The sequence below is a fragment of the Lissotriton vulgaris genome, chromosome 2_1 (genome assembly GCF_964263255.1).
Source record: "Lissotriton vulgaris chromosome 2_1, aLisVul1.2, whole genome shotgun sequence".
In the NCBI taxonomy this organism is placed as follows: domain Eukaryota; kingdom Metazoa; phylum Chordata; class Amphibia; order Caudata; family Salamandridae; genus Lissotriton; species Lissotriton vulgaris.
Genome location: NC_141687.1, coordinates 685074663 through 685096406, shown reverse-complemented (window position 1 = coordinate 685096406; position 21744 = coordinate 685074663). Strand labels below are relative to the sequence as shown.

The following is a 21744-nucleotide window of genomic DNA, read 5'->3' as shown; positions in this document are numbered from 1 at the left end:
TACTAACCATTCAAAACATTATAGAAACCAAGGCAAAAGAGTTGATGGAGCAGAATGACCTGGAAGGCATTTGAAGGCAATACCTGAAGCAATATGTTAATGTTCAATGTTAATTGAACAGTTCCTCAAGGGAAAGGTATTCCAGCATCTTGTAGATGGTGCCTGTGCCTCTTAAAGGATAGTAAAGGCTGGTGTTTTTCATTGCAGTGTAAGTTCCATTCACCAATATGTGATAGCCCGCTGGGGTTGTATGTGACGAAATAGAATTGTATGCGTACAATACTGCCCATGTGGGTCCATAATGACAGACACCTTGCAGAGCTTTCTGAGAAATGCAAGAAGCTTCTTGGCATACGCCCATCCTTATTTATAAGTTTGATGTTTCCAGTCTCATGTGAAATGTTTTTTCTCTGAATTTGGTCAGTCAACACAATTTGCAAACTCTACCAACATCTCTCCTGCTAACAATTATATTCATTCTTGCTTGTTTTACAAAAAGAAATGTAAATAACCGTCAGCATAAATATAGCGGCACAATAACAAACTATATAATTTGATACAACTGTTGTAAGGCAAAATTGGTTTCGCTTCTGCTATGTGGTTAACACTTTTTGCTAACTTAGCAGAAGGAAAAGCTCCCTGGAAGATATGCTATGAAATGTCATCAACCAATAGCAAACTCAAACTACACAGTGTCGTGCCATAAAAAGAAACACATTTTGTCTAAAATATTTTGGTTTGGAAAGTACATAATGATAGTTTAGAAAAGTGGAATTCGATATAAGCCCAACAACCAGTAAATTCCGTCATCTAAATTAAAACAAAGTACACATGCCGGAAAGTACTGATTGGAAGCTGTTGTTCTGCCCGATTAAGGACAGATGCACTGGTGTAGTAAGACTGAGGAGTCATTGTGGTTTTCTGCTTAACACCTTCGTTTATGTTTAAGTATACTTCATCTGACTGAAATATAGAGTAATTTCAGAGATATAATTTGACATCTATAAGATTTCTGAAATTTAGCTGCTTACTGACATACACTAGAAGGCAAGAAAGCTCACCGTCTCTTGTAAGGCATAACCTCACAATAACGTATGTTACTGAATTTCAACATGGCCATGTTTAGGACCTTTCATAGGGGGAGGGGGGGGTGAACTCCTATTCACTTACTTTGAAACCAGTTCTATCTAATTGACATAAGAAGCATCCTAACCACTCCACCACAGTTGTCACCATCAACCTTCAGATATAGAACCCACTGTAAGAAAGCGGCAGTTACTAGTTTCTGACAGTGACTAACAAGCATAGAGGAAAGCACCCAGAGCCTGTGTCGACTGCACTTGGTGGTTCTATCTCTATTATGCTGATGAATGTCAGCCCTTTGAACCCTACCTGAAGTTTCTGTCCCGAAAGTTACAACCAAAAACAAAATGTTTTAAAATGGCTACATCAGATGTGTCGAGTCTTTCATACTGAATGCAGTTTGTCTTGAAAAGCACCTTTGGTGATGTCCATTCCTCTTTTTGTTCCCCTGTATTTTAACACAAGCACTTTGAAGCACAAGCCACCCTTCCCATCTTTGTAATGTTCTAATGATTTAGGATTTAAATTTCATAGTTTTTTCATTAATTGCATAAAGTTGATGTTCATATGCATTTCCCTCTGGACTCTGTAACCGAATGTGTATTTTTCTAAATCATTTTTATTTCATTATGCCAACAATACAACAATAAATACTTTTATGTACTCCCTTGTTCAACCAAAAGAATTCTTGCTCATTTTTTAACATAACCCAGTTTCTCACATGTGCCCAGCATTGCAGTATTATTAACATGTGTTGTGTCTTCCCATGACCGCTTCTATGTGGTCTCTCTTCACAAGTGTGACTATGAGGTGGGACCCAATCAGATCCGTCCTCGTTCCGGTTTTGGAGATCATGTTTGCGTGTTACCACTTTGAGCTTGTGTGGGTTCTGAATCAACCTCGGTCCCACTCTCCAATTGTTCGCTCGTAAGGGACTACAGCATCGCAGCCCACAGCTTTAAGTCTTCTTTCACCTTTTCATCTGTGGGCCTCTTTGTAGGCCTCCTTTCCTCAGGTACTGCCTATTTTGTTATGTCTTGACTCCACAGTATACTGTGGGGTCTTCCTTTGACAGGCAGTGTATCGCTGTGAGACCTTTAGCTAAGAGGAGACCCAGAGCAGCCACATTGTGCTGCATTTGTAGGCTTGGGAAGCAAGTCAAGTAGTCAATGTTGTATGGCTCTCATCAAGTGACTATCTTTTAGCCAAACAGCGCACAGAAAACATTTGCCGCATCACATGACCCGGCACACCCATTTAGAGCACAGCATTCAGCGTGCTAACTACGTCGGAATCTTGAACACTTTCGAATTCACAAGCGCGGAACACCATAGGCCATTACTACCCGGTAAGCCACGTTTTTTGAAACAGGACTATGTTAGTCCATCGGCACATAACAGCGAACACGCTACTGCGTTAATTTGCTAAATTGATCAGGTCAATTTCTTTTTTACAGGCTCGTACTTACTCGCTGAACTAATCTGATCCACAGTTTTTATCAGGTTTGAAGTGCCGTCCTACTAGTCATTGCATGATTATTCACCGTCATAGCACGTATTTTCGAATAGAACCGGCACACCAAGCGCTCACATTACAATCTCCATCGTTTCACGATTGGTTCCCTCACGGACACATTTATTTCATGAAATGTGTTACTTTTTATGTCACACACTCACATTTTTCACCCTTTGATATGCATGAGAAATGTGTTATATTTCATGACTCAACTTGGAATCCCCCCCTATTTCCCTTATGCATGATCACAAATGCTTTAAATTTAATTAACTTTTACACAATATGAAACGTGAATGAATATTTCATTTGATATTGTACTTGGTTACTTTCAGAAATACACACGGCCCCTGAGGAAGGGCAAAGCCCGAAATGCATTGGGCCACCGGGCCACTAGCTTGAACATTATGAAAGCAATTATGTGATGAATCAAAAATAAAAAGAATCAATTCAACTACATAAGAGAACCTTGATTACTTTTCTCGAACAAATTCATGAACATTACTTTCTCGAGTGCTCTGGAGGGAGACTGTTCTCGAGGGAAACAGTAAGACTCTTTGTTCTCATCAATTTAAGGCAGGTCACCTGAGTATATACTGACACTACTTGAGTCCACCACCATTCTAGTACATGGCACATCCAGGTCATATGTAAACATGTGGGGGGGGGGGCTACCCGGAATGCAGCCAGGCCAAAGACTTGTTCAGGTATAATCTTTGGAAGGTGGAAGTACGAGACTTGTGTCACTGCTTTATAGTGCCCTAAAACTTGACAGATCTTCAACACCACTGCATCCTAGGCAGGCATGAGATAACTTGCCAACCCCGCTGACAGAATCAGAGTAGACTTCAACCTGCGCACAAGTGCAGGGGATTGCAAGCAAAGCATGGATCAAGTTGATACACTTCACCTACCTCCACCACACCTATCTGATGCCTGCCAGATTGTATATTTTTTCTATATTTTAATCTATTTGGTTTGCTTTTGTAACCTTAATAATTTGTTAATAAATCTTCATGGTTTGCAAACGTATCCCTCTCTGTTGTTCCTGTGGAGAAAATTCTGCTTCATTGTTATTGATTCATTGCTAAATCTATGATTTAAGCCTCAGTTCAAGATAAAGGTCCATTCCAGAGGACATAGCAGAGAGTTTGTGCCAAGTTTGCAAACCCCATCCTTATCTCTCAGAAGATGAGTCTCACTGAGGTATTGATAGTGAGAATTTACACCAAAATTCACCAGAATCTGCCCCAAATCTGTTCACTTCCCTGAGGTTCCTAGTTCCAGTTTGGAGGATTGGCAGTGTTCCAGGGTTCCTGAGCAGTTGCGGCACCCTAGAAGTGTGAGTAAAGTAGTATTATGCGCTTTTGAATGTGTTGTCGAGTCTCAAAGTGTTTGTGGGTTTTGATGAGTTAGTGTACTGCGAGCAGTGGTGTCTATTGTGTGCGCTCTGTGATGTTGTCAGATTTGTGATGCAGTCTTGGGTATATCGCTTGTGCTTATGAAGAGAACCACCCTTGCTGCAAGGAGCTGAAATTTTGGTTCTTAGACTGATCAAAGTATAAAATACCAGGATAAACTGAGTTTTTCAATTTGTAACATGTCTCTTAAGGTTTGTGGTGTTGGATCGAGAAGCACTATCGGCATCATATTGAGAAAGGGACTTTTAACTTCCATGGTGAGGATGCATTAATTGAGATTGTTATTAGTCCTTTTGCGCAGAGAAACAGAAAGCACTAGTAAGGGTGATTTTCCACTGGTTGAGGTTTCAGTTTGTGTGTGTGACAGCACCAGGAGGATACTATTCCCCGATTCCCCTTCAGTGGTGGTGTACTTTGAAGTTTCTTTTAGTGAAACAGACTAGGATTAATTTTGTTAATAATTATTCATGCTAAGTTGATCTCTGAGGAGAGAGAGCTGCTATGAGGTGCAAAGGCTGCACCATAAGGTGCCGCACTGCTATTGGTCGGTTCAAATGTGTGCCACACCGGTACTGGTCACTACATCAGAGATTGCTGCGCTGTTAGGGACTCGTTTTGCGGTGCAGTACTGAGTTTGGATGTCAGTGTTGTTCCGGGTAGCTTTGTGATTTGCTGAGAACTGCCAGTTATTTCAAGTAATTTTGAAGAGAGGTAAAAATATCAGAATAAGGCCAAAAAGACAGTTAAGAGCTGGCTGAAAGCGAAGTAGAGGCCTGAGAAAATATATGATGGTAAGTGTTAGAATGCACCCTGTCTTAACTACTGGAAAAACAGGGAGAAAGAAAGCAGAAGAGGGAGGTGGGGCTGAAGCAGAGAGTGATGAAGGGGGCAATAGGGGGGGAATCATCCATCTAGGGGACTCCCACCACCCGCAGATACAGGGGCACCTGTCCATCAGGGTCTCCTTGATGGGAGAGTACCTCCAGAGTTAACCCCTGTTATGTTGTTAGTGCATGGGGATATCCAGATGCTCTGCAGCAGGTCTTCAGCTTCTTTCGAAAGTCAAGAAGAAAGGAGGAGGCTCTGAGGTGTTGTGGGAAGTCTTTCTAGGATTTAGGGGTCAGGTATGAGAAGACGCAGACTCCTGCTCTGCTCTGGTATTTGTGTTGGGTGAATGCTAGTGAGAGACAGCAAAACAGGTGTCTGCAAGGTTGATGGAAGTGAATGCAGCTGTTCAGGTAGGCTGGGGCAGTGTTGTGGAGAGCTTTGTAGATTTGGGTGAGGAGTTTAACATATGCACACTTGTGTATCAGGAGCAAGTGGAGCTCCCTAAGTTGTGGTGTGATGGGTGCTCAACGGGAGGCAGCAGCGTGTTCTACTCCCAAATTTACAATCAGCACTGATTTAACATCCAGCACTCCAGATAATACCATTAAATTCTATGTCAGTTGAATCTACTGTATCCCTGAATAAGACTACTGCTGTTGCATCGCCTGTCACAACTACCACAACCACTTTTGTGTCTGGGATTGATACCTTTGCAGAGATGGGAGCATGACCTTGAATAGGAGCAGCTCCTCTTATGAGCGTGCCTACTTAAGAGATGATAGCCATGAGTCGTGGTAATCAGATTGACACCTATTTAAGAATGCTAGATGTGATAAGGGTGAAGGCAGAGTTGGAGGAAATAAGTAAGGATTAATAGATGGGTAAAATGAAGAAGAACTTTTGTTTCTTTGCAAAGAAGCTGCTAGGAGTTCTTTTGACACATGAGGCTCTCGAAGGGGTAGCGACAGAGCTTGGTATTGACCTTCCAAAAGTGATACTGTATAAAAAAAGTTCTGGATATTCATGACTGAGAGTGCACCTAAGAACATGCAAGCCTCTGGGTTAAAACTGCAACTTGGAGAACTAATCAGTAGCATTCAATTGTGGAGCTTTAGCAATAGATGGACTCAGAAAATCACACGATTTGTCCCATTCTAGATTCACGGGGGGCTCGCTAGTCAGGGCGACACTCTTGCCGCCTTGCTCTCTGATACTGCCACCTTAAAAAGCAACCTGATGCAAGCCAATTGCGCGCCAGAGGCAAGCCTGTCTGCGCCCGTCCGCGCCCTGACGCGACCAGCGGCCAGTAACTATGCTGCAATCAACATAAATCCGCCTAGCCAACTTAAGTATGAAGCTGAAGAGCTTCTGTTACTCAGAGGGAAAGTTCCTTCATCCTGTACCGTGTGCAACTTTCACAGCATAGGTTCAATTGTTCTAGCTGTGGTTTTAGGCTGGGATTTAAACACTCTAATCCGGCCATCTCTGCATCTAGAGGCAGGTTTACCTCCACACGTAAAATTTCTACCCCAATGGCAGCCAAACATCTTAATTTCTGGAGCATTAACTGCAGCTCCCTCCCGAACAATAAAGCACACATATTTGATTTTCTGTCTTCATTGATGCCAGACGCCATGTTCCTGACTGAAACCTGGCTTCATGCCAGCTGAGGTCCAGATGTTGCTGGCGCCCTTCCCCCTGGTTATGTTATCTCCAGAAGTGACCAAAGAATTAAGAAAGGTGGTGGGATCGCTGTAATTTTTAAAGATATCTACTCTTGTAAATTTGAGCCCCTACCCTTCCCAGATTGTGAAGCTTCTCTGTTCAAACTGGCTTTTTCTCCCCAAACGACCTTATCGGGTATGCTTATCTACTATCATTAAGGCTGCTAATTTTACTATTTTGGGGGACCTTAATTTTCATTTAGAGGACCCCCTCGACACTGGTAGCTCAACTATTTTAGCTGATCTTGAAGCTCTCAATTTGCTGCTACATAATCAGGGGCCTACTCATCAGGCGGGTCATTTGTTGGATCCTATTTTTTTCCAACTTGGCATGGGACTGCAGTTTACCTGCACTTCCCCTAGGGTTGTCCGATCACTATGCCATCCTTTTTACATTAGTCTCCCCGGGGGATATTAGGCCTACCAGCAGTGATGACCTAGGCAGCAGGAGGCCTTGGAAGAACCTAGACCTAGACTCTCTTAACAATCTTCTAATGGCAAATCCACCGGACAATAACGTACCCTGCTGTTCCCTAAATCTTGCAGTCTACGACTAATTAGTCGAGTCCATTGATACCTGTCTGCCCTTGGCATTAAAACAAAGTTTTACTCGCCATCCTCCTGCCCCATGGTTTAACAATGAGCTAAAGACTATGAAATCAAAGTTCAAACACGTGAAAAGAGGATGGCGTAAGACCTATTCCCCAAGCAGCAGGTCTGACTACAAGGCCGCTTTAAGTACGTATCATCTGGCCTGTAAGGCGGCGACAATATCTTTTGTCTTGAATGCTATTACTCAGTGAACCGCCCACGGGCTTTATTCTCCATGGTCAAGAAGCTGGCAGGTTCGAATACTGCTCCGATGCCACCGGCCCTGGATGACACCCAATACAAAGATATTGCAAATTATATTATCACTAGGGTTGAAACAATATATAGCTCACTAAGGACCTCCAATCCTGCGAATATAAGGAGTCCCCTGCCCGATATGGCAAGGGGGAGCGATTATTCTTCAGCCGTTAAGATCTCCACATGGTCTCCTTTTGATGATGGATCTTTTTTGGACTGCCTAGCCAGGGTAAAAACGGGCTCTCCTGTAGACCCTCTCCCTGCAAACATCTTGCAACAGCTTTCTCGAGAGGCCCTTGGTATCCTCAAAGCACTTCTAAACGCATCTTTACAAGAATCATGCATTCCCCTAGACTGGAAGCGCGCAAAGGTGGTTCCTTTGCTGAAAAAGCCTGGAGCAGATCCTACGGTCATGTCAAACTTCCCCCTCAATTTCTTTGCTGCCCGTTCTGTCCAGAATTCTGGAAAAGCGCGTCAACTGTCAGCTCTCAGACCACATGGAAAGTTCGGGCTTTTTACACCCGTCCCAATCAGGATTCAGAACAAATTTTTCTACAGAAACCACATTGTTGGGGGGTCACGTAGAAGTTGCGCTCCTGCCTGGATAGAGGGGAGACTACGGCGCTCATTCTATTAGATTTGAGCGCCTCATTCGACAGTGTCACACTCCATCCTTTTAAAGTCTCTCCAGTCGGCAGGAGTCGTAGGGACCGCGTTAACTTGGTTGTCCTCTTTTCTCAGTGACCATACATTCCAGGTTTTCTCTTCTAAATCCTCATCTACTATCAGGTCATCTGCGTACGGAGTTCCCCAGGGGTCCACTCTGAGCCCTGCTCCCTGGCATCTATTGTGAAGGAGGCAGGTTTATCCCTCTTCTGGTACGCCGATGACACGCAAATTATTTTGTCTTTTTCTTCTACTAAGGAGGGTTCTTTCCCCTCCCTTCAGGTTGGCTTACAGCGGGTGTCGGAGTGCATATGTGCTAATCTGTTGAAATTAAATGGAGAGAAAACCGAGGTGGTCATTTTAGGCAAACACAAGCACCTTTGGGGGCCCCAACACTGGCCATTGGAAATGGGCACTCTTCCTCAACCGGTTACCCAAGTCCGTAACCTGGGGTTTATTATTGATAATAACCTCTCAATGCAGCAACAGGCAGTTAGCGTTGCTTCCACCTGCTTTACTATTCTAAGATGGTTGCGAAAGATCATCTGGATGCTTCCAGACCCCACAAAAAGAACGGCAGTCCAGGCACTTGTCACCTCGAGCCTGGACTACGGGAACAGAGGGGAAATCATGAGGTGCTGAAGAAACTACAGGTGGTCCTGAATTCCGCAGCCCGCCTTCTATGTCATATCCCAAGGAGATCATCCATCTCTCCTATTTTACGAGATTTACACTGGCTCCGCATTGAGAGTTGCATCAAATTTAAAACCATGTGCCTTGTTTTTAAAATCAAACAAGGGTCAGCCCCTCTTTACCTTCAGGATATTGTCCAGCCTTATGTCCCTCTCCGGCCCCTACGTTCAACCACCCAAGGCAATTTGGTAACACCAAGCTGTAGATTACCTAGAATGGGTGGTCGTTCCTTCGCATTTCTCGCCCCCAGATTATGGAATTCTCTTCCCTGGTCTATGAAACAGGAACCTGTTTATCTTAAGTTTCAGCGAGATCTTAAGACCTGGCTTTTTTCTCAGTGATTAGCTATCCGGTTATTCAGTTGCAGTAGTTGAACTACCTGCGCCGGGAAACCCTGTCTAGGGTAGCTGTGCGCATTATAAATCTAATTAATAAATAAATAAATAAATAAATAAATAAATGATGCTGTAAAGGGGAGTGTGGGAGCGATTCAGAAGTCAAAGCTTATTGACAGAAAGGTGCAGGCGGGAGCTTATGTGCCTGTGCCTTGGAGTTGTCATGATCTTTACAAATTTACAAATCAATTTCTCAAGGTAACGGAAAATACGGATTTCTGGTACACCCAGCATGAGAGGTTTTTGAAGATTTCAGAAAAAGTTTGAGAGGATTTTTATCTTTGACATGGTGATCCCCAACGATTTGTGAGCAGAGTCTAAAGCAGCTGTTCAGTGCAGAGCCACCGAAGGGTACCCAAACTCATGCTCCATCTGCTGTGGTCATGGAAAAGTATAATTGGAAGTTAACTTTTTAAAAACTAGGGATCCCCCAGAAAAAGACTGATTGTTTGAAGATCAAGGACTACACAAAAGTAAAAAGAAACAGTGCATGACTATTACGAAAGACGAATACAGGCCTTTTGTCAGCACAGTGGCATTGAGAATCTTGAGCAAGGAAATCGCAGTCATTTTTTGTCACATTTTCTTCTTGGGTTGCATCTGAAGATTAGTTCACACATCCAGCAGAAGGTGATTTGTTGGCAGTCCAAGCCTTTGAGTAAAATTCTGTGATATACAAATTATTGAAGTAATGATTTGGAAGCAGATGAAGAAGCACATGTGGAAATCATGCCTGGGACCCAGATGGCTCGGCCCCTATCAAGTCATTCTGGTCATGAACACTGCAGTTAAATGTGGATGCCTTCTGAGTTAGATTCATGCATGACACACTCGGAGATTGATACAAGCTGAAAAAGAAGGGGTGACAGCCACTTCTGAGATGCAAAGACCAAACTCAGAATGACCCGAGAACTCAGAAGGAGATTGAGGAGAGTGCATACACGTGTCTCAGAATCAGCGCAAGACAAGTGCAGGGCCTTTGGTCAATGAGCCTTGAGTAGCCACAGTTAGCCAAGCTGAAGAACATGCAAGCACAGACTCTGAGCTGGAAGAAGGGATAAGCAGTGTGACCAGAGGGGCTGTCAGGTTTGACAGTCTATGGTGTAGTTTTCCTCCAAACCTTTTGCCTTCTCACTTTCTGTTTGCCAAAATCGCTTTATTGGCTTTAGGATCTGTGCACTTTACCAGTGCTAACCAGCGCAAAGTGCTTGTGTTCGTCCTTTAAACATGGTAAAATAGGCTTACACCCAATTAGCACATTTAATTTACTTAAATACCAGTAAAGTAGTCCTACACGTACCCAGGGCAAGTAAATTATATACTACTAGTGGGCCTGCAGCTCTTTTTGTACCACCCACGTAAGTAGCCCTTCAAAATATGTCTCAGGTCTGCCATTGCAGCCTGTGTGCAGTTTTTAACTGCCACATCGGACTGCCAAAGTGAACCCTTTGCCAGGCCTAAACCTTCCTTTTAAAAACGTATAAGTAACCCCTATGGTAGGCCATAAATAAACCTTAGGACAGGGTGCATTGAATTTAAAATATAATTTTACATGTTCCAATAGTGAAAACCTCCCATATTAATTTTTCACCACTGGGAGGTCTATCTCTCACCACAAGACAACATTGGGTTACCTTATTATTAAGAGTGTTGACTTTGATTGGGAACAGGTAGAAATGTCATGTTTGTTTCTCAAACGAATTGTCATTTGATGTCCTATTTACTGTTATAGTCAGATTTTAAGTCACAATTTTTAAAATGCTACATTGCTATTATCTTGTTTTAACCATTTGGTGCCTACAGCCTATGTCCTAGGTCACATCAATATGAATAGTTGGAACCTGGCCTTGTGTATTCATCCCAGACAGTGAGGCAAAGGGGGACTAGGTTTTGGCAACACGGGTGGGGCAGAGCTGCTCACTGTCACACTTATTTAAAAGGGCTGCCTCCACCACACTCGCAAAGGAACTTGATGCCAGCCTTTGTCACCCAAGACCACTTGCAGCCTGAGCAGGGAAAGGAAGAAATGACATTTCCAGACCCAGATGGAGGGATAGCCTAGACGTTTCTCCCACTGCAAAGGCTGACACCAGGTATACAACTCTTCAATACACTCCTGGACCTGCAGAGGACCCCCAGAAAGACTTCCTTGTACTTTAGAGGACAGCCTTGCTGTTTCAGTTAAGCCTTGTACCTCAAAGTGCTGCCCTGCTTCCACCAGAGGACTGTCCTGGTGCTTGAAGCTTCCCTTACACCTCAGAGAACTGCCCTGCGGCTTGCCTTGCTGCTTGATCCCAGGACTACCAGAGTGACTCCAAGAGATAGTTGGCTGGCCTCCTGTGTGAGCTATAATGACACAACAATCTCCAGAGACCTTGAACCCTGCACCTTACCTCTGTCTGGAGTGCATCCTGACCGTCAAGTGGTGTCCAACCAGTCCTAGACCCTTGGAGATGGTGCTGAAGGTGTGTCTGCAAGCCAAAATCTGAAACCTGGGGACTTAGAAAATGTTTCCCCAAAAAGTGATCTGAGAACCGACAAGACAAGGACCAATCTGCTCACCGATCTGCCTGAGATGCATTGCCAGTCAGCCTGACTTCATGGTAGCTCCTGCTACATTCCTCTGTGCAACAGCAAATCCTGTCCAGCAGGAGCTCTCAGAAGGGGTATCTGCCCTCGTGGAGCCCTCAGCTACAGCCTGCAGCTTTGTTCCCCTGAAGATTTTTGTCTTCCAAAAAAGTGACAAAGTTCAAACGCAAAGATCTTCACAGCAGCTTTGTCCAGAGACTCTCTCCTCCTCAATCAACGCTGGCTGCCTTGCCTCACTGAACTTTACCTTCTTATGAACTTTTCTACAAATTTTCTTCTAAGTTTACTGAACCACACTCTGACGCAGTCAGCCTTAACTATTGACTTTGCCCTGGACTCTAGTGACCAGTTAGAGGGTTAAGTACAGGTGAATTAATTGACTTATGTGGTTCACCCTGACGGGGATTGTGGTTGTTGATTGAGAAGGGTCTTCACTCACTCAATCAAAAACCCAGTTTCCCACAAATGCCAAGAAACAATGGTGGCCAAAGGGTGAATAGAGACAGACCGTATGTATCTGAATAATGAATTGAGGAGGTAATCGATAAGGAGACAGAAACCAGTGAGCAAAGTGAAAGTGAACAGCGAGTAATCCAGAGATCAATACAAAACATGGGTGCCTCGTCAAAGGTACTCAGCTATTGAATGGACATATTTTGGTGAAAGTGAAGCTGACTTGAGAATACATAATTGGTGACCAACAGTCTGTTTTTGAGAAACCTCCATGATCAAAGCTGCCACATTTTGACTGACTGAATTTTGCTTTGACGGAACTAAAGTGAACAGACACTTCTGAATGACTTAACTTTGAAGTAAATCTTGTGATGGCTTTTAGGACCCAGGGCCCAGTAAAAGAGTAGGGATGTCATTTTTGAAGATGGACGTTGGGAAGTGATTGAATTTGAAGCAGCTGAACTTAATTTTACTGTGGACAAGTCAACAGCTTTACAGAATATTGCACAGATAAGATGACACTTGTAGTCTGCATGTTTATTGTTGTTTCAGAATTTTGCATGTTTTCCTTTCTGATTCATGAGAATTCATCTTGATCCTTTCTCGAAGCCAGTGAGGAGCAATAGCAGACATAGTATCAATAGTTTTTATTAGTATAATGATATTAATTGAGTTTCCTGGCAGAGCCAGTTAATCTTGAAACGTTATCTACCCAGCTCCAGTAGAAGAGCAGCCTTGTTTTGATTCAAAATTTTAATAGAGAAGGATTTGAGGAAAACTTCATACCAGAGCCTACTTTAAATGATGTAGAAGAGCAGCATTGGTTTAATTTGGAGCCTCTTCATAGTAAAGGGCTGAGGGTGATTTTGCAAATAATGTTTTCTTCAGGTTGTTGCATGCTTATCCACAACTATTAGGTGCTAATAGGTGATATTTGTGTACTTATTTGCCAACTTCTATTGCTGGTGGTATGAACAATCCCCATATTTCACTATTTGGCCCCTAACTTGCAGCATTATCATAGGATTATTTTAAAAATAAGGTAGTTTAGGTTCCCATTTTTTATTTTTGACAACCCCATAAATGAAGTACCCATGTATAGAGGGTTAAATCTATATCCTTTAGTTAGATCTAGAAGGAAACTGGGTACTTTTAAGGTGGTCATACACCACTGTCTTATAACAAAGGGATTCTTACTTGTAAGACAAACAGGGATGAAAAGTATTTTATGGAAGAATTGGAGGCAAGATGGGAACAAATTGCAAAGAATTCAGAGAATAGTGAGGCCACCAGTTGGTGAAAGGAAGCACAGAAATTAAATGATGCAGAAATACATCCTAGACTGAGTTTGGATATGGAAACAGATGAGAAGTTATGTTTTATAAGATCCAAACAATGGGCTAACCATCCAGTAGAGGTATGATGGAGTAAGTATATTCAATGAGTTGAGGTTAGAAATGCATATATTTAGGCTGGAAAAGACCCCGCCATTCCTAAATTGTATTATATATGTGAGACTAATGCTTATTTCTGGTTGCATTCTAATTGGGTGGGTAGTTATTTTGGAGTAGTGTTTCCAACGGTTCATCATGTAGGTGAATTAGAAGACCAGAGTAAAGTCACTCGTGAGAGATCTATTCACAGAGCTTAACAGTTAGTGGGTGATATTTTTGGTGCTTTTATTCCTACTGTAGTTGTGATTTTGAATGATGGGATAATAAAAAAAACAGTTCTCATAGGTTGACAGGCTTGCAGCTGGCCCATTGGTGCATTAGGAGCCATTAATTCAGAATTGATAGCAATTAGAGCCATGGTTTTGCTAAATAGATTAGCTGTAGATATTTTTCTCACAAACTACGGCAGGGTTTGTAAAGTATTATGTGTCTGACAATGGTGTACTTATGTGCCTGATATGAGTAAAAGATCAACAAGTATGTGAAAAATATTACAGGTCTTTCTAAAGACTTGATTGAATTGGAAGAGACAGGTGTTTGGGAAAGGAATTTCTGCTGTAGGTAAATGGCTTAGCAAACTTGGTGGTGGGACCTCGATTAGTTACTGGAGTTTGTGTGATTTCTTTTTTCTTGATGGTACAGGGATTCAGACTGATGAAGAGGGAAACAAATACAGAACACTAGGGTAGAGTGAAAAGTGCTGATGGCAAGTGATTGAAAAGAAAGAGGGAAGAAAAAGAATGGGAAGAGAGTGTTAGCTGTATGAGGGGCTGAAGAGCTAGAAGAATCTAGACTTAAAAATCGGCGGGCAGCAAACGGTTTCTTAATTGTCATGAAGGAAAATGGTGGATGTTTTGTGTGATGGATCTATGAGCCATCAGAGGGGGGAACTGATGATGCAGTGTCATCATAATTTATTTATGCTTAATGAGATGTCAACCTGTAACATATATAAACATTACTTGAATGTGTGCATATGTTATTTTACACTACAATTTAGCAAAACCAGTGATTTATATGTTTTTTCAATCAATTGTAGTTAGGATATGTACATATTAACATTCACATAAGTGGGCCAAGGGACCAGACTCCATTTTAAAGTACAATTTTCCTTGCTGTGCCTAACTCTCTTTCTGTTCCAGGCACCAGAGTCACTGTATTTTCATCAATTGTATTTTTTCTGATATTCTGATATCCTACTGTGTGAAAGTCATGTTTTTTTGCATTTAATTAGTTGGACAATGATTCTCAGCACCTGCACGAGATGCGATGCAGAGGAGGTGAATGTCTGGCATTATATTTTCCATGATAAGGAGGCCGACACCATGTACAGCAGGAGCACTGATTTTTGTTTTGTTCTTACTTAGTGGCAACCTGTGTACTGTACCTCTGACTTAATTTCATGTTTTAATTGTGTGAGCAGATTTTAGTTAAATAGAAGACTCGTCTTTGTCCACCTTTGCAGGTGGACATGCCTTTCCTCCCATTGAGAACGAATGAGCTTTATATTTCTGCTCATAGGATTACTTTCTAGAGAAAGTACATTTCCCCTGCTCTTGATGGGAACCTTCATTTTGTTCTACTTTAAATGCTATATTTGCTGACGCAGTCGGCTACACGCTTCCTTCTTACCCACAACCTTAGGTTAGCATTAGGGAGTCTCCCTTTACGGAACACAATTTTACATAGGCGGTCTTTAATAATGTGTACTTGCATTTGCTAATTGACTTGTCTGGGATATATTCACACATGCTGCATTTTATTCAACTAATTCAATTTGAGATTGTTGCCATATTAATTTGTTCATAAACCTTCTTGTTTTGCAAATCTATTCCTCTATGGCATTCCCATGGGGCACATTCTGCTTCACTGTTGTTTATATATTGCTGAATCCATGATTTTAACCTCAGTTCGAGGTAAGGGTCCATCCCAGCAAACATAGTGAAGATTCAAGTTTGCTGCAAGTTTGTGTGGTGCAAACACTATCCTTCTCCCTCATGACATGACATAAATACAAAACTAGAAAGTTACTGAAAGATCTTTGCATTCATATTTAAATTCTGTGGCATGTTTTCTGGTGGCCATAAGTATCACAGAAATTTTGACCTTTGGTTTCGCAGCAACCAAATGCTCAAGTTTAAAAACAAGCATTTGCAATGCAATCGGTCTTGCCTTTAGTACCATATATATATTTAACTAGACAGCACATTAGCCTGAGTGCTGAAACAGGAAAGTAAGCACAAAACTGCATGACACGCCAGGTATGGGAACACATGGAGAGAAATATTGCCGTTCAGCAGGAAATGGTATAGTCCAAAGCTCTGTTTTTAATATAAAATCAGGGACTTTGGTGGTCATATCACTGAAAATACAAGATTTGAAAAAATATTATTGTCTACGGGTGCTCGTGGAAGACAATTTCTACGGACTGGAATCTCGAGAATGCCAAAGTGATTCCGGTATTTTACGGACCTCTGCTAGTCATTTTCTATCAGGAAAGTTAAATAGAGGTAGATGCCAGAATTTTTCTTTTTTTAAAAAAAAAGTCCCTCAGCAGAAAGCAATTCTGGTATTTCTGACTTTGCTGGCATTTTTCTGTCAAGTCAGTTGAATAGAGGCAGTTGAAAAGAAAAAGAGTCCCTAAGCGAAAGCAGACAAGTCCTAGGGCTGATCTCCAGAGCCTACAAGCAGGCCTCAAATGCTTGCCCTAATAAAAGTGACAAGTGAAGATGTTTATGTCCTTCTCGTGTGTAAAGATTGTTAAGCAACAGGCAAGGTTCTTCCCTCCTTATCACTTACATTGCTACAATAATCCCTGCCTAGTTTTCAATCTCAGTCTCACAACCCACTTACTGTATCTAGGTTTGGTGGTCATTTTCCTAATCCTCATGCTTTGTAGCATTCAGCACCGAAGAATATGACGTTACCTCTATGAGATTAGCGGGGCTGGGAAAGAGGCAGGGCAACCCTCACTCACGTCCTTTCCCATGCTTTCACTCTTTGCTATATTAAAAGCACTACCATTTCAAATAGTATATTAAATAGCAGACATTATTTGGCATGTTCATTCTGAAAATTAAGTAAATTTCTTGAAACAGTGTTTATTCATTTGATTCGGAAAGCACACCCAATTTTTATATAAAAAATGTATGTAAAACAGCTTTTTTAACACTTGCTTTGCTCGTACCTCTTAGAAAAACTCTGGATGTTCTGCGCTACACATATTTATTTTACAATAATAGCATTCCTCTCCCTCCCCACTTCCCCCTCCCACCCCAGCAACAGACACCCGTGGTTTCCGTCAACTTTATAACTGGCTCATTTGGAGGCTTGGAATAGGTATTCACACTGCTATTAAAGGGGCATAAAGTGAATGCTGTCCCAATGAATCTCATCCCCATGCTGCCATCACACAGATAAACATTCCAGAATGCCTGCTATTGGTGACTGTTACTGATACTGGACAAAGAAAACATTTTTGCCTAGATGCATCAAACTGTGCGAATCGCATTTTTCGGAAGTTTGCGAATGCAATTCACCAATTTGGAATCCAGCATGCATTTCGCAATTTTAGGAATCGCAACCATGTTGCGATTTCTAAAATTGCAATTGCATTTAAGAAATCACAATTTGAGATTTCTTAAATGCTATGCATGATTATTTTAAAATTGCGAATTCGCAATTTGGAATGGGTAAAATAGCATGAAGTTGAACTTCATGCTAAATTACTGAAAACTTTCAAATATGCACAAATTGCATTTTTGAAAGTTTAAATTTACACACACACATGCCCCAAGGGCATGTGTGTCTGTAAATGGATCTTAAAGTTAAGTTTCAGGGGTGCAGGGAGGGGTTCTTTTGACCCCCCCCTGCACCCTTGAAATTGCATTCACATTTTGCGATTCGCAAAATGGAATTCGCAAAATGTGATCGCCTTCCCATTCATTCCTATGGGCCTTTTGGCCCATAGGAATCAATGGAAATGGTTTCCTTAATTGTGATTCGCAAATTGTGAATCGCAATTAAGGAAAAATACCGAATCACAAAAAAAATTGCGACATTTTCATGCATTGCCATTTGCGATTTCTAAATTGTGATTCCTTAATTTTCGCAATTTAGAAATCGCAAATGGAAACAATGATGCATCTACCCATTTATTCTGTACACTAGAGATGGGCAGTTCAAAACACTTTTTACAAAAACATACAGCCCGGTGTAAACCAACATGTAAGATCAATCGTTACTCACGTCCTGCTGGCCACCCCTCACACAAACTTATTGGGGCTCTGGTCATTTGGTTCCAGGCGATTAAACACGGATGATTGCGGAGGCCTTCACACATTTCACAATTTGCAATGCTGTTTGAGAGAAAATATTTTATCTGGACATTGTCATTATCATCTGTCACACCTCATACACATGACCAGTGAGACTGAAAATAGTGGTCATTAACTAATATGTGTTACTATTTAAAACGGTTTCACTTGAGAAAATACAAATATAGAAGTTTACATTTGAGAAATAGCCAATATGAACGCTTAGATGCAAACAATCCAGGAGGAGATGTAAATTAGTTATTGCCTGTAACCCGATCTTTAAAGCCAAAGAACTTTTTATGTAATCTAGCGTTTAAAGCATTTTTTTTTAAATTGACAAATAAATCATTTGGAAATGTGTCTAGCTTTTGTTTTGTCACTCAACACTCGCCTATTTAACTGAAAGGCAGAATGGGTTCAGGAAACCTCATGCCGTTATCACTCATCCGTAATCTTCATCACACTGAGTCACCCACTTTCTCGAACTAGGCCTTATTATAACTAACCCCTCCCCGTGTAGCCACAAAACTACAAACACATTTTTCTATCCCCCAATCCAAGGTGAGAGTATAATAGGGTCAACCTCCCTAAGTATGTCTTTAAAGCAGTCACCAATAGATCAATGCAATCACATACAAAGGGAGGGTGTGAAAAGCAGGAACCAACAGATCAGTGGAACCACATGCATGGGGAGGGTGTGAGGGAAGCTAGAGTGTGACGAGGAAGAGTATGATTTTGTGTAATGATGATTTTTGGAAAGTATTTGTGGCATTACCCATTTGTCCCTCTTTATCACAGTCCTTGTCCAGGAATATACAGCAAGAAAAGAGATTGGGTGAATACATCTGATACTGAGCCAATGCAGACGCAGCAGAGTACTAACGAAACAAATCACCAAAAACTGGCAGGCAAAAAAATGAAACTAAGGACACTAACCGAAAGAACCTGTACCACACTGCACCAAACAAGGGCATGCACTGCACGCGCAGCGGAAACGAAGTGTGGTATCTACAGTGAGTCACCGTACTACATTCTGTCAAAGAATGTATAATGTAATAGTGAATGTTCTCATTTTATGCTGGTGGCAGCTGTTGCTGGCTTCTGACAGCCACGGTATTAAAGAGAAAAGATCATCATTCTTACCTCTGTAGTGGTCTTTAATTTGTGTAACCACCTTGTTACATTGGCAATAAAGACCCCACCAGCTGATGAGATAACACCGCAACATCGAGTTGATGTGCAGCTCTGGGAGAAGTGTGTGATTCCAGGCTGACGCCGTTGACAACTGGCCCAGGAAGTCAAGGCATACTGGAGAGGATTTGGTGCAGGGCAGTATGCAAGATCGCCTCCAGTGTTTTCAAGTGATTCATCCTTTGTGATTTAAGTGCAACACAATGCTGCCAGTGAAACATATTTGTATTGCAAACTGAAGTGAGTTCTAACGAGTAAAGCTTGAACTGGTGAGCATGAAATACATCAGCGTTTCAGTAAGAGGGAAAAAATAAGCTTAGCGACTACAGAAAAGTGACACGGTCGACATTGTGCTTTTAAGAGAGCAAGCCTTAGCTCCTCAAGAAAATGTATGCAATGTGACGCCTTGGTGGCCATTTTAGAAAGTTGAGCTCATTCTCATTATATATACAAAGTGTCTATGATTGACTTTTATCCGTTCTGATCACAATCTCTTCTGGCAGTGAAGTGTGAATCAATGTGTAAGGATAATGATTTTTTTACATCAGTACTCAAGGAGACAAGCTTCGTGAGGCAAGTATATTTCTTATAGGCCTAGCCACACGTGTAGTGAATTATTAGGTTTTTTTTGTTTTTTGTTTTAAAAGTTAACATTATCACAGGGATAAGCATAGCTTGGGGCATTATTTAACCTGTCCTTAGTGATGCCTGGCGCACAATTGAAGGTTACAACTATATAGTTAACACATGTGTACAAGAGGTTCACTGTTTTCTTTTACTTTTGAGTCGTTTGTCATGCAGGTTTATCTTTATTGGTGGTGTTGGAATTCTGCATTAAATCCCTCCCCCTCTACAAAATAGTTAGATGTACCTTTGATTAAAGCAGTGTTGGCATGACTGCTCTCTCTAACACCCAATTGTTTTAATTCATTGGTTAGAATGCGAACGTTACTTCACCACCATTAATCACCAGTAACATGGAGAAAATTGAAAAATGGAGGCGATGGTGAAGTCATTTTAGAAACAGATCATCTTGTAAGCTACCAAATTAGTAATCTATGAGCAACATAGTGATACACAGGCTCTTCCTCATATTGCTTGCACTGAAATAATTTATACCTCGGTATTCCTATACACACTTTAGTCTCAAAATACACGTCAAGATCTTCCAATGCTGCTTAGAAAACATTGCAATCTCCTACAACAATAGTTTTAGATATTTGATTATAAACTTTCAATCCATGTGGACCAAGGGAATGTAATAAAATTATTTTCTTTGGTAACACAGCCATTTTTTCAGATTCACCTATAGCACGAACATAGTTCAGGAAATACTTTTTCTATTCCATCCACTTGAAAGTGGGTTCAGATCCTGAAGGCCAGAAAGCATAAGGTGTAGAAATGAAGTCTAAAAGTGTACTCTGTTGACAGTATAGTGGTGTAAGTTTCACTTCCAATTCCACTTCTGTATTTTATTGTTGTTTTTCTTTTTCCAACTAAGCCCCCCCAATAACTTCGCAACAACTGTGCTGCTCCGATACTCAGATATGTTGAAATGTCACTGTGACAGAATCAGATGAATTTTCTAAATGTCGTCTCGTAAGGTGTACTGTACATTAACCTTAAATCAGTTGAGCATGCGTGGAGATACGCATGATGATGCCTGACACTACTGACAAACTCACTGCTGGAACTCTGGCAGTGAAAGATCGGGAATCTAGGCACAACGATGACAGTATAATGAGGAAGCACAGAGGTTCTCAGAACAAAGACAGACGAAACCAAGAGGCAATGCGCTAAGATTTGAAATGAACACAAGGACATTCGCATGCGTTGATGTTCAAAAGTGAGTACAACATCGGCAGAGCTTCAAGACATCACATTGGTTCAAATAAAATAGAGCTTAGTAACTACAACACACATAGGTTGTAATACTCACCAACCCAGTGTGTCAAGTTATGTATTCTGATATTTCTGACAGTTCATAGCTGACACCTTTTTGCCATGAGCTGGAGTTGTGAAATCACACAGAGGTTCTTTGTGCAATAATTTCATCCAAAGAGATGCAAAAAGTTTCAACAAACGACACCTTTTGCTTCCTATTCAGTGTTCAAAATAATCTGGTCAAAAGCATATAGTTCCTTTTATGCGATGTATGATTTCCGATGTAGGTTTCTTAAAATACTCATGTGGGTCCCGCTCCAGACACTAATTGCCAAGTTTGATGTGTACAAACGAAAGGACATCAATACAAGTACACACCTTTATTTTCTGGAGCAGCACAGTCCATGTCTACACATCTCTCTATCCAGGTGTAATCTGATCATACCAGGTGACTTCATTCCAGTGATGGAACATAGCCCTTGCACAATTATCTAGCAACCCCAGAACAAGGAAGGACCATAACACTTACTGGAGGTAACAGGAGGGGTTCTTGGCCTCCAAGGTCCCTCAGCATCCAAGTGGACTTCATACACCAACCAGTAGAGCACCAGGAGGCGTGTTTGTAGAGTGGTAGAAAAAGGGGCTGGGCCTTGAATGAGCTCTCAGCAATTTAACTGTATGGAAAT

General features: G+C 41.6%; 1 protein-coding gene across 20 annotated transcripts in view; it reads right to left on the bottom strand.

Moving 5' to 3' along the window:
- Positions 1-21744, bottom strand: part of PPFIBP2 (PPFIB scaffold protein 2) — a 1093831-nt gene that overhangs the window by 914205 nt on the left and 157882 nt on the right. For 19 of the 20 annotated variants that reach the window (XM_086955895.1, XM_086955898.1, XM_086955897.1 and 16 more), the window contains exon 2: positions 17916-18025. The exons of the other annotated variant lie outside the window; for it this stretch is intronic. The gene's annotated coding sequence lies outside the window, so the exon portion shown is untranslated. The remainder of the gene's footprint in view (positions 1-17915; positions 18026-21744) is intronic. 20 annotated transcript variants of the gene reach the window in all.